This window comes from Bombyx mori, chromosome 2 (genome assembly GCF_030269925.1).
Source record: "Bombyx mori chromosome 2, ASM3026992v2".
NCBI lineage: Eukaryota > Metazoa > Arthropoda > Insecta > Lepidoptera > Bombycidae > Bombyx > Bombyx mori.
The window spans coordinates 4,565,633-4,579,540 of record NC_085108.1 but is presented as its reverse complement, the minus strand read 5'-3'; the positions used below and the strand labels follow the sequence as shown (position 1 = coordinate 4,579,540).

General features: G+C 34.9%; 2 long non-coding RNA genes and 1 other non-coding gene across 3 annotated transcripts; 1 reads left to right on the top strand and 2 right to left on the bottom strand.

Annotated features, from left to right (window-relative positions):
• Nucleotides 1-2,089: 2,089 nt before the first annotated feature.
• TRNAI-AAU (transfer RNA isoleucine (anticodon AAU)) lies at nucleotides 2,090-2,163 on the bottom strand. The gene has a single exon. It is a non-coding gene; the product is annotated as a tRNA-Ile (tRNA).
• Nucleotides 2,164-5,476: 3,313 nt separating this feature from the next.
• Nucleotides 5,477-7,096, top strand: LOC134200492 (uncharacterized). The gene is made up of 3 exons (XR_009975451.1): nucleotides 5,477-6,052; nucleotides 6,295-6,446; nucleotides 6,819-7,096. It is a non-coding gene; the product is annotated as an uncharacterized LOC134200492 (long non-coding RNA).
• On the bottom strand, nucleotides 6,847-8,188 carry LOC134200479 (uncharacterized). Its single transcript, XR_009975435.1, has 3 exons — nucleotides 7,953-8,188; nucleotides 7,622-7,869; nucleotides 6,847-7,517 (listed from the first exon to the last, which is right to left on the bottom strand). It is a non-coding gene; the product is annotated as an uncharacterized LOC134200479 (long non-coding RNA).
• Nucleotides 8,189-13,908: the final 5,720 nt, after the last annotated feature.

Genomic DNA, 13,908 nt, shown 5'->3' with positions numbered 1-13,908 from the left:
GGGACTTCAGTATCTAGTTAACCGTGAGCTCTTTCAGAAATATAGTGCAATGAAACATAGTAAAAACTTATAATCTTCAATAAAAAAGTAATATCATCGACAAAAGCAAATCAATTTGAAATTCGGTTTATTTTAAATCTTTAAGCGCGAATCGATAGATCGACTCTCTATTAATGCGTATAAAGTACGGAGCGTCGCAATACCGACTATTGCGCAGTTTGATTATAGGTACAAACGTGTCTTAGTTTGCGCATGTGTAAAGTTTTTTTTAAATAATTTAATAACATAACCGTTAAAAATTATGTTGTTGTGAATTTAGTATCGATTTTTGTATTTTTTTGGAGTTTCGAAAATCCTTTAGCAATTTCTCTAAAAAAATTCAAAAAAAAGATTAATCAACGAATCCCAAATATTAATTTCATTTCAAAAAATTTTTTTTTAATTTATTTATTTAAGGTCGTTTTTTAACAACTAGGCTCATTAACGACCACAGTTTACAGTATCATTTTATGTTACATTGACCTCAACATTATACTAAATTATACAAACCAATGATCTTTAAAAAACTAAGGGTCTGCTTATACCCATCTTGAGTCAGACAGTCTGTTAAATTATCAGGGAGTTTACAAAATTGTCTTTCTATGTCATATGCTTTACATTCAATTAACAATTAAGTGTACCACAGTTTGATCCAAACCACACTTACATTTATTTTTATCTGTTTTGGTAATAAGATGTATGTGAGTTAAATTTGTGTGTCCAATCCGCAATCTTGTAAGAACCATTTGGTCTTTTCTTTTAGTTAAGGAAAAGGAAAGCTTATCAAAAATTGAATTTCTAATTTTAAATAAAAATGATGTGTTCTCAAATTTCCAGTGATGATCCCAAAGAGTTTTAATTTTGAACTTATTTTATAAATATTTAAAAAAAAAGACATTCCAAAACGCTCAAAAAGTTTTCATAACGAGAAAAAAAAAACAAAATGGCAACCATTTATTTGAGTATCGTGTTCGCACGTGCCCCGACTTATAAAACGCGCGTAATTACGTAACGTAATTACGGTTTATCAAATTACATTACACTAAAGAATATTTTGATTCGTCTCGGATTCTATTTTTAATAATGCAATTTGAAAATCGACAGAAAACTATCGAAAATGGTTATAGCAGTGAGGACTTTTTGGCGGGAACGCGAGGAGTGAAGTTGTGTGATTTGTTTTATTTTGTCTATTTAGTGTTTTTCGGGTTTAAATGTGTAATAAGGGTGGTTTATTAACTGTTTAATATCTGTGAATGTGCACAAATGTGGGAAAATGAAATAAAGCCGCTGGACGTAACTTCTCGGGATCCTCCAAAAAGTCCACTGAAAAAATCTTAGTAAATGACCACCATTTTACTGAGATTATATTTCATCCCGTATCATCTCATTTAATTTCATCGTAGTTAAAGTCTCAAATTAATCATCTTCATTTCATTTCACTCCATAATATCATTTTTCATAAAAATATGAATATAAATTAAAATAAGACATGACTTAAAGGTTTCAGTTACCAGGTCATAAAATCCCTTAAAAAAATTATAGCAGTGACATATAAACAGCTGAGATAGAGAGTTTTGACAAAACTTTGAACCAGCTGTGGTAACTATACTTGAGACTTTAGAGCTTATATCTCAAGGTGGGTGGCGCATTTACGTTGTAGATGTCTCTGGGCTCCAGTAACCACTTAACACAAGGTGGGCTGTGACACTCACTGCTGAGCATATAGCGATGACATGTGCTTTTCCTCCATAGTGTTCTATCGTGGATGGCACGTGGATGGACTGTCAACATCCGCTTTCTTTATTAAAACTGACCATCTTTTAAGTATGCTTCAATGATACTATGTACATATATTATGCACTTGTTGTTGTTGTCTGAAATAAAATAAATCATTCATTCATTCATTCATCCATTCATTCATTCAAAGACATCAATCTTGTTGCTGTCACGGATTTTCATGTACCATGTCTCTACTATATAGAGGAAAATAGAAAAAAAAAATGCAAGAAATCAGATTAGATTGTTATAAAATTTACATAAAAATAAAACGTGGCCCATGAGGGGATCGAACCCGCGACCTTCGCGTTATTAGCACGACGCTCTAACCAACTGAGCTAATGGGCCGCTGACAAATCGAATAAAATTGTAGATAGCACGATAATTGTGTATCACATATTGTACAAAATAGCTTTGATAATAAAATAAGTCTTTGATCTTTTTTTTATAATACAATATAATAAATTATCAGATTACAGAGATCTATAAAGCTACCAGATAAACAAAATATTTATAACTTATTTATTTATTAGGCACACAATACACATTTGAACCTAGAAAAAGAAAATATGGACAATAAATAATAACAAGTAAAAAAATTGGCAATATACAAATACAATACAATACAAAAATCAATTTACAAATATAAATTATATCTAAAATACTATTTTTACATTATTATTGTAGAAACACTTCAGAATGACCAATAATACTACTGGTAAAAGCAAAACGAGTACATACAAGCGAAACTCACATTTATCACAGGGGTATACTCATCAAAATAGAATATTCGTTTAATTAGCACTTACGACGTTTTAACTGACTCGCAAATCTATTTCAACGGTAGTACAATCACAAACAAAACACAATAACGTAATAATACACCGCTCTTCCTCCTATATTGTTCGCGAATGTACGGCATGGGTGTGGCCAGTTAAAAAAAAATACTCTTTCATAAAGCACTTTTTGTGTTGACCGTACATTCTGGCTTTGAATAGAGTATGAGTCGATTTAAAAAAAAAAAGGTGCCGTTCGCAAACTTGATACCTATTTGGCGACATTTTAAACGATTTTTATTTAAATTCCGAACGGAAGTTGTTTGTTTTTTTTAATTTAGCGTTTGACAATGAAATATTAGTTCGATCAGCCAAATTAGCCCAAGCTTTCTGCTTTAATATCAGACCTCAGACCTGCCTATTTCTGCCGTAATGCGTTTCGATTTGAAGGGAGAGGCTGCACTGTAAAAACTGAGACCTAACAAGTCATATCTCAAGGTAGGTGGCATTTACGTTGTAGATGTCTATGGGCTCCGGTAACCACTCACCAGCAGTTGTACCGTGAGTTCGTCCACCCACCGAAGCAATAAAGAAAAACCTAGTATTGAAATTCAATAAAACTGTCCAGCTTCATAGTTCTGTTTTTCCCGTGCGATAAGTTAAATAGACTCTATTCAAAGTAATTAATCTGAAGAGGAACTGATTAGTTCTTCGTCCTCAAAATCGGCGGCATTAAACTTAATATATCGTCTTTTCGCATTAAAAGTGTATAATTGTAACTAGTCGTAGGACCTTTTGTGAGTCCGCGCGGGTAGGTTCCACCACCCTGCCTTTTTCTGCCGTGAAGCAGTAATGCGTTTCGGCTTGAAGGGTGGAGCAGCCGTTGTAACTATACTGAGACCTTACAACTTATATCTCAAGGTGGGTGGCGCATTTACGTTACAGATGTCCATGGGCTCCAGTAACCACTTAACATCAGGTGGGCTGTGAGCTCGTCCATCCTCCTCCTCCTCCTCCTCGCGTCGTTTCCTCTCTGCTGAGAGTCGTGACCATTATGATTCGACATGATTTTACTCCTTGTGATGTCCCGCCAGCGCCTCCGATCATTAGCCGCATGAAGGGCGTCGTGGAATAGGATCTCTAGTGTGGTGCGGATTTGGTCGAACCACCTTGTCGGACTGCGCCCGCGCGGTCTCTTTCCCTCGATCTTCCCTGTCACGAATAGTCTTTCTAAGCTATCCGGTGTTTTCCGAGCAATATGACCGAAGTACTCGAGTGCGCGGCGAAGGCAGAGTGTGGATAGTCTAGTCTTGATCTGCAGTTGATCTAAGATAGACTGATTGCTTCTCTTCGCTGTCCAAGGTATCCGGAGCATTCTTCTCCAGCACCACATCTCAAAAGCATCCACGCGTTTGCGATCAGCTGCTTTAAGGGTCCAGGTCTCCGCTCCGTATATAAAAATGGAAAAGACCAGAGTGAGCACCAGTTTTGTCTTTGTTTTCTGGGTAATGTTATGGTCCTTCCAGATTTTACCGAGCTGGGTCATGGCTCCCTTTGCCATTCCAATACGCCGTCGTACTTCAAGTTCGCTGGATCCAGTATTGTTAATGTTGGAGCCTAGGTAAATAAAGTTGTCAACAAGCTCAAGATTTAGTGTTCCACTAAGCTCCAACTTTTTGTGCGATTAACGACCATGATTTTAGTTTTGGATCTGTTGATGGCGAGTCCCATCTCCAACCCTATGTGCTCCATCCTGTTTAGAAGCTCTGACATCTCTGCTTCTGTTGTGGCAAGCAGAGTGGTGTCATCTTGTCTCGTCCACCCAAATTGAGTTAATATGCGGAATCGTTTGGTATCACCAGTATTTTTCTCATAAATACTGTCAAAAGAGCGTAGTTTAGTTTTAGTTTTTTTTTTTTAGTTTACTTTACCTATGTTTTGACTATTAATAACAAAATTAACACATAATTTTATTTTACTTTAATAGACAGATAATTTCATTGATAATAAATAAAAAATTAATGTTGCAAATATGATTACTATTAAAAATATTACATGTTAAACCTTTAAAACACTCTCCTGTAAAATTAGTAAGTTTTGAGATTATACAGTTTTAATGCGAGAAGACGATATAATATCGTAGTAAGCACTCGCAAATGTTTAAACAAACTACTACCACTGAGCTTTATTAATGGAGATAGCGGTACAATAGCCGTGAACACCTTTCGGTCACAGCGGGACATTGTAAATGTACAACGTTATAGACTTGTCCACAAAAAGGACAACCCTTGGATTTTGATTGGGCCAAGCCACGGGAGGATGCGTTTTCGTTTAAACCGCTGTTTTCGATAAAGAACAATTATATGCAACAATTTTAACTTTTATTAACTGTCGTTTTAATAATTGCTCACTTTCAGAATCAATACTTGCTGTTATAATTGCTTTTTTTCCTTACCTTTTTGCTGGTAGTCTAGGGGGGCTATTCCAACAATGCCCGGACGGGGATTACTATGTTAGACTCGAAGAAGCTACCATTAGATATGAAGTAGCTATAGATATGTCTATAGCTGAATATAGCTCAGATCGCTCTACCATAGCTTCCTGATAGCTGTTAGATCTTCTGAATTTGACATCCTTAGACAGCGGATTAGCTGTGCTTAACATCCCTTCTATCTTGGCAATAAATAGGGAAATATATAAACCTGTATAATAATATAATACGCACCAAATGTGCATTAGTTTCTTGAATAAAACTGAACAAGCCAATAATACATAAAGTACTTTTTATAAATTTTTACAGTAGCCGCCGAAATATATTACAAGACAATTATTCTTCGAAAGAATCGTGCGTCTCATTTCAGCTTCTTAAAGTGTTATCTCTGTCACACGAAACACTAACGGCCGTTTTCAATAACCTATCTATCCCTAGTTTCGGTTACTAAAGATAGACAAATCTATATTTTTGTCCTTACTTACGTTCCAATAACCTATCGACGGGCAGCAGTTCCTATCGGATTTATCTATCCATCGTCGGGAGGACGGATAACCTGCTAAAGATAGAACGCTCATACAAATCGTGCTTACTTCCGTTTCAATATGAGTTTTAAGTAACTCTCCGGTAGGCGGCGCTATCTCTAGTATGGGCATTCGCTTATCTGTCAAAATCGGCCGGTTACATGTTTATCTTTCGAAAGTAAATCGCTATAATTTAATAATTGTTTCTCTTCATATTGGCATATTGTAGCAGTGATGATAGTGATATGGAATTATTTCAAATGATAATGGATTGTGATGCAGATAGTGATAGTGAGGCCGATATCATATGGTTAGGAAAATAAAGATCGTCTGAATTACATGGCGAAGATCAATAATTACGAATTTGACTATAGATTTCTGAGCAAAGGTATTGTGAATGAATTGATTAATTTAATGAGACCATATTTGAGTGTAACGTCAAAAAGGTAAGATAAATTTTAACCATAAAAGTACTCGTTATTACAACTTATATTTGTTTATAGCAATAGCAAAATTATACCTAATTTTGGTTGTGTTACAAAATCACACTCAACAGGAATTCTATAATACTGCTGAATTCCCATGATGCCCTAAATGACATTCATATACTAATACTATAACCTGGTAGGCTATTTACCTTCATTCTTATTACACACTGATACCTCTACATTTTATATTTGTGTTACAGATTCAAATATAGGAGAGGAATTTAGAAATAGAAAAAGAGTATTTTGAATGTGTAATTTGTGTGCAATGCATCATTGATGTTTCAAAATGTTGTTGCTTGATGGCCCGGGTCTACTCATGATACAGCTATAATTAACCATTCCGATTGAAAAGGTATTTCTTATTTATATTACCTTATTTATATTATTATTATTATATATTATTATTATATTTTTATTTATTTATATTATATATTTAGATGTTTATATGAATTTTATATGACACTATTATAATAAATTATCTACATATCAAGAGAACATTGATAACAAGGTGGACTTGGAAATTGCTATTTGCTTGCCGATAGAGGCTATCCCCACAACCCTATCTTTTAACGTGATTAATTAACCCACATACTCAATCGGAACGATTTAAAATGAATCACATATTAAAACAAGAAATACTATAGAGAGGTAATCTTTTTTTTTAGTTAAGAGCTTGTTATACTGTATTGTAAAATAATTTAAGCGAATAATGTATAATTTTCAGATGCATTGGTGTTTGTAAAAGAAGACTCCCTGTATATCATTGAAAAGTAGATTAAAACTAGAAAATATGCAAGCTGTTATTATAGCTGCCATGCTGCATAATATCGTCAGAAGTATGAATTTAGAAGAATTAGAATCAGAAATTTCAGTCGCAGATACATTACAGGAAAATAATATAATTGTTCGTAACAATTTTTCAAAACTTACATCTGAAATACAACTATGTACTTATAAATAATTGCTTCCAAAGATAATTTATAAAATAAACTCCAAAGATAATTTGACTATTTTTTATTTTCCAAAATGATAATTACATGGTAGTTAGTACATGCAAGATTTTAATTTAGAATTTGTACATATACTTAAAAAACTATCTAACATAAAATTATTATTGCCTACTTAATTTATGAAATTTAATATTCCTTTTAAGTAATTTTTAATTTTTTAAATTATCTAAATCTAACTTAACTTTTGCTACAACAATCTCCTTTTCTTTATTTTCCAAGTCAAGTCTCTTTTTTGCTATTAGATATTCTGCTAATGCATTGTCCCTATGCTAGCCTTGCATTTCTTTTCTCCCATCTTGTTTCCTGTTGTAAAAGTAAGCTTGGCTGTAAAAGTGTTAAAAATATTATATGTGACCTACAACAATGTGCATGCTTTATCCAAAATTTCATCTGCAATCCTTACCACCTCCAGCCTGTAACAAAGAGCATAATTATTTCAAATACTACGGCAACCTGAAGAAAAAATCATGTTTATCAATGTGTTATTAGAGACAAACAATCAACTAATTATACTAACCTTACTAAGGTTGTTTCTTATGTTGCCGTAGCGTTCTTTAAGTTTTCCCATTTTAGTCGAAGCTGCGATGGAGTTCGTGGGAAACGACGAATCGACGAATTAAAATCATTTACAAGGGTTTGCCAAGCCTGCTCCTTCAATTTATTGTTTGTGGCATTTGTTGCCTTATTATTGAAATGTTTTTTCGCCGCCACAAGTTCTGCTAGAATCATCGTCTCATCTTTTGTCATGGGTGCTGCCTTTCTTGACTGAAAAAGATACATTTTCTAAACTTGAACTCAAAGTTTTCAAAGTAAAATTATTATTATCAATGTAGTTCATAGATACTTACAGAATTCATTTTATTTCACTGTAGCTCTTTAATTATAAACACACTTAGAATTATAAACGAAAGTTTTAAAACGTTTTGGAGGTAAGTCATCATCTAATATAGTAGGTAAACAATAGAAAAACAAACAAAAGAAACTGATCACTGCTTATTGGCAAACGGACTGTCAAAACGTTTCGTTTCATAATTTCGACTAGGATAAAAATAGCAATACGTCCAATTTAAAAAAATCTACATATGTTTTTATTACTTTTTGTTATAAACAAATGTGTGTTATCGAGCAACACTTCCGGCCTCTAACTTATTATTGTCTTATAATATAATTAGTAATTTCATAATCAAGTAAATAGTTCATTCATATTTCTTTATACTTATAATATTTTATTGGCGCCTTCCGCTTGACAGCTTCCGGCGCAATAAACCTTACGGCGCAATAAGCCTTAATGCTATTTATGTTACATAATTCGATATTATTAAATAATAATTGTACGTAAATAATCAGCAGAATAATTAAGATGAACAATGTTTAATATTACCTACTAAGTTTGTATTAAAATAGGTCAAGATGATTGTATAAATACCGGCGGTTAGCATATCTCGACGGCATTCGTATTCTACCCACCGTAACGTGTACTAAAGGGAATATAATATTTCGTGTGGATGTAAATTGTCTCAATTGTCGCCGCCAACCTGAGGATCCGTTTATACTTCAGAAGCGGGATTATGCCAGGCCCATGCATTGACGGATTTGAGACCGCTGAGAAACACAGGCGATACAAAATGCGACGTGTCACCCAAACCGATGCGGAGGTTATTCCAACGTTCCGGCCGGATGAAAAATCTAGCAACGTCAAGGGATGGCTGCACAAGATCGACCAGTTGGATCACGTATATGGATGGGACAACAAAGACTGCCAGTTCATCATGCAGATATGTCTTCGTGGGTCGGCTAGGGATTGTGCGATACACCACCGCAACTATACTACACATCCGCGAATGGCTACCACATGGAGAAGAGAAGGTGCTGTTGCTCCAGTTGCAAGAGGGACCGACTTTCAACCAAAGAAATGTTACGCCTGCCGAAGAGAAGGTCATGAAACAAAGAACTGCAAAGCGCCGCGCTGCGAGGTGTGCCATCGCCCGGGACACACGTCGGTCAGGTGATGGTATGCGGCCAGCTCTTCACACCCAAAAGTGAGTAATATCTTATTTACAACATACAGCGTATGCATAGATTTGCAAAAAAAAAAAAAATAGTGTTAATTAATGGCTTTAGTCTCATTGCATACATAGATATTGGGCAGCAAATTAAATATTCTGTGTGGCATATGCTGATAAGTTAAAAAAATTGAGAGGTTTTGGAGGCTCATACTCGTCGACCTTTTTAGGAACATCCCCGTGAATGTTCATATAGACAACATTATTGTGGCTTTGTGGAAATAATGAATTACGACATCGCTGATATAGATTTAATAATCGGAGAATCAATGATTAATATCAATATCACAAAATTCTGTTAAATTCGTGGGTAGTAGTGAAACTTTTAATAGTATTCTTAGTGAAATAAAATTACAGACAGACTTGTCCAATGTATTTAGGACACAGCTGTATAATATCACAGTAAAGTGCTGCTTTGGTACAAGTTTATCTCAATATTAACACTAATGAAACATTTCTTATGAATTCTGTATATTTTGAGCTGGGCTGCATGTCCTATGTACTTTTGGGTGGACTTGTAAGGTCGAAAGATTGTTTTTTAAAAATAATTAATATCCGAGACAAAATCATTGAATGGAAACATAATTGATTAATAAGCACGCGTGGAAATTATTACTAATAAAAATGAGTCTACAAAGTAGTATGAACGTTATGATACTTGACCAATCTACTGACTCAGAATTGCAAGTATCTGATAAAACAAAATCAAACTATTTTAGGATAGAGGCTGCATAAGTTAACAATAAAAGCTGTGTGATGTACAAAAAATAAAAGCTGTGTTATATACAACAAATAAAAGCAGTATGATATACAACAAATAAAAGCTGTGTGATATTCAACAAATAAAAGCTGTGTTATATACAACAAATAAAAGCTGTGTGATATTCAACAAATAAAAGCTGTGTGATATTCAACAAATAAAAGCTGTGTGATATTCAACAAATAAAAGCTGTGTGATATTCAACAAATAAAAGCTGTGTGATATTCAACAAATAAAAGCTGTGTGATATTCAACAAATAAAAGCTGTGTGATATTCAACAAATAAAAGCTGTGTGATATTCAACAAATAAAAGCTGTGTGATATTCAACCAAATAAAAGCTGTGTGATGTACAACAAATAAAAGCTGTGTGATGTACAACAAATAAAGCTGTGTGATGTACAACAAATAAAGCTGTGTGATGTACAACAAATAAAGCTGTGTGATGTACAACAAATAAAGCTGTGTGATGTACAACAGGTAAAAGCTGTGTGAAATCCAACAAATTGTGATCTATGATAAATAAAAGGTGTGTGATGTACGACAAACAAGAGGTGTGTGATTTAGATAATAAAAGATGGAATTACTGCTTAAACATGTAAATTTCAGGTGCCAAAGACCAGCGACAAAGCAGGCGCCAATAGCAGCGCTGATCGCCGTGGGACACGGCATACACAGGATGGCCGAATGTTATCGAGCAACACTTCCGGCCTCTAACTTATTATTGTCTTATAATATAATTAGTAATTTCATAATCAAGTAAATAGTTCATTCATATTTCTTTATACTTATAATATTTTATTGGCGCCTTCCGCTTGACAGCTTCCGGCGCAATAAACCTTACGGCGCAATAAGCCTTAATGCTATTTATGTTACATAATTCGATATTATTAAATAATAATTGTACGTAAATAATCAGCAGAATAATTAAGATGAACAATGTTTAATATTACCTACTAAGTTTGTATTAAAATAGGTCAAGATGATTGTATAAATACCGGCGGTTAGCATATCTCGACGGCATTCGTATTCTACCCACCGTAACGTGTACTAAAGGGAATATAATATTTCGTGTGGATGTAAATTGTCTCAATTGTCGCCGCCAACCTGAGGATCCGTTTATATGTGTTTATGATAGTCTACAATATGCTGGTTAAATTATAGTTATAATTTAGAATAAAATAAAATAAGTCTTGAACCTGATGTTGTTTCGTATTTGTAGTAGAACGAAACGTATCAAGAGGCTCGGATAAATCGGAGGGAAGAAGCTATCTACTGTTGGTCAAAGAGAGATAGCACTTATCCGTGATTGTGAAACGCAAACTAAGGATAGATACGCTCTTGCTGATATTCGGAGATAGCTATCTATCCGAAAACTCAGATGCGTTATTGAAAACGGCCGTAAGAGTCGTCCGCACATTACGGCAATTGAGTAACGACTGAAAAACATAACATACATAGGTAGCGTGCGACAGGGATAACGCTCTACAAAGCCGAAATTAGCCGACTGTCTCTTTCTAAAGGTCAACCTGTGCTGGTAACCTCTAGGGCTTATATCTTCGTCGAGCGAGTAGGTGAGCTCACGGGGCTCTAACCTGACGAGTTTGCTAACACTAGCCCTAGTAAGAGCAGAATCTACCACCAGATTGGAAACGTGACCCACTGAGAAGATCCGGCAAGAAAATCAGTGGGCTGAGTTAAAGGTCGATGAGCACTTTTTATCGCCCTGCGTGGAATTATAAATGTTGGTAATCATAAATCGCTGTTAGACTATGCTTAGAGCAAACTATAAAGCGATGTTCACACGTCGCCCGCTGCGCGTATTAGCATTGTTCTGATAAGCCGGCGCCCCGCTGTCTCATTGTGGACGAGGCCTAATCGCGATTTCAATGTTCATGACTTTATAAAGAGCATTATTATATCACGTGTGATATGGTTCTGTATAAGATTGTAAGGCCAAAGTAGCTTCGAACGGACATCAACTTGATCTGATGTTCCGATGAACATTATTGAATCTCCCTTGAGTTGTTTGATCTTCATCTCTGGGGTATATCTTGATACTTCCAACAAACACCTATCCAAATGTGTTCTGGAGTACAACTTCTAGTGGACTATACCACTTATGCTGTTTTAAAAGAGTCAATGCATATGATAGTTTCGTAATTTAATAAATTTTACTTCATTCTTGGTGGGAGGGTATTGTAAGCTCGCATGAGCATCAAAAATTCAAAACAGTTATGATAAATTTAAAAACTGAAACAACCTCATGAGACATGAGACACGAGGTTGTCTCAAATGGCGACGTTCCCGTAACAGGAACGAGCAGTACCGCCTTCACACGCCCAGCTTAGTTCCGGAAATCATGAACGGCTCACCTAACCATCCAAAGGAACCCTATTTATGTGATAAAAAAGACAGTCTGCTTCTGTTTAACTAATATACCCTTGATGGATCTCCGGTCGCGTTCGTATAAAATAAATTTATCTTCGTACCCTGCTGGAGCTGTCGAAACTCTTCGGCTATCCAAATTTGGCATGCTCCACTTACAACCTAGGTTTTCGTTGCATTTTTTAACAGACTTAAAAAAAAGAGGAGGTTGTGAATTCGACTGTACTCTTTACCTCAAAACTATATTTTTACTATGATTCACAAAAAAGAAAGTCCCTCATAGAATCATATATTCCAGAATATATTATTATAGAATATATATACTATAGAAATAGAATTATCAAGACCTCGGCAATGTTATTTTAGTTATCCTTAATGATGCAATTTTAAGTGATTTCGACACTAATACGTGATACGTTATTAATATCCTCATTTCATTTTATTGAAGTACCTGAGTGCACGAGATAACTTGGTACCATTGCCTTAATTGGTAAAACTAAAAATTTAGTTGTTCTGAAATCGCACCACGCATATGTTCAGCATGTGACAGTAATATTATGAATTTGACATAACTATACAGAGATTGCTATAAAAAGAAAATGTAATTGTAATTACGGTCAGTTCATTGGCTTTTCTGTTCGTCGGTTGCTGAGCTCAGCCTCCTCCAATATCCAGAAACAGGAGATTTAAGCTATCAGTGTTTAACATATTCTACCAACTATTCACAACTAGGTTCCTACTAATTTCTCCCGCCATAAGCCTGATCAGATATTCGAAATCTAGTACTTTGTTTGGTTTTCACCAGAAGTGAACATAATTAAAATAACTTTTACAGTTACACAGCTTAATCAATCAATCATACAGCTCAAGTCAAACAGCTTAATCAATTTATACAGTTTAATCTCGCGTTTTTTGTTATTATAATGTTATTGTCGACGTTACATAAAAGCAACAAGCGAATCGTAAAAGTTTTTTACTGGTGGTGGGAACTCTTGTGAGTCCGCAGGGGTAGGTACCACCACCCTCCTATTTCTGCCGTGAAGCAGTAATGCGTTTCGGTTTGAAGGGCGGGGCAGCCGTTGTAACTATACTTGAGACCTTAGAACTTATATCTCAAGGTAGGTGGCGCATTTACGTAGTAGATTTCTATGGGCTCCAGTAACCACTTATTATCAGGTGGGCTGTGAGCTCGTCCACCCATCTAAGCTATAAAAAAAGTGATTTTAATTACGCAACTTTATCTAAATTGCATTTTAAAACATTTAAGTCCAAAACAAAATGGTATTAACACAAAGGCGTCAAGTGCAACACGACACGAAGGTCATTTTTTCCATATTTCCTTTTGTATTGTGTTTTTTTTTTTTGTAAATTTCTTCTTGTTAACTTGATTTAAAATTAGCCCGTATCCGGTTATAATTAACTAGGTTGCTTAGACAATACTGCACTATTCATCAATCGCTTCTGTCTCACACAATCATATCAAAAGGTGAAAAGCTGTTTCGTTTAAGAGACATTTTTGCAACTCAAGAGGAGAGCTATTTAAAATTTAATATTTTGGAAATATATCAGTAGCTCCGGTAAGCAACAAATTAAA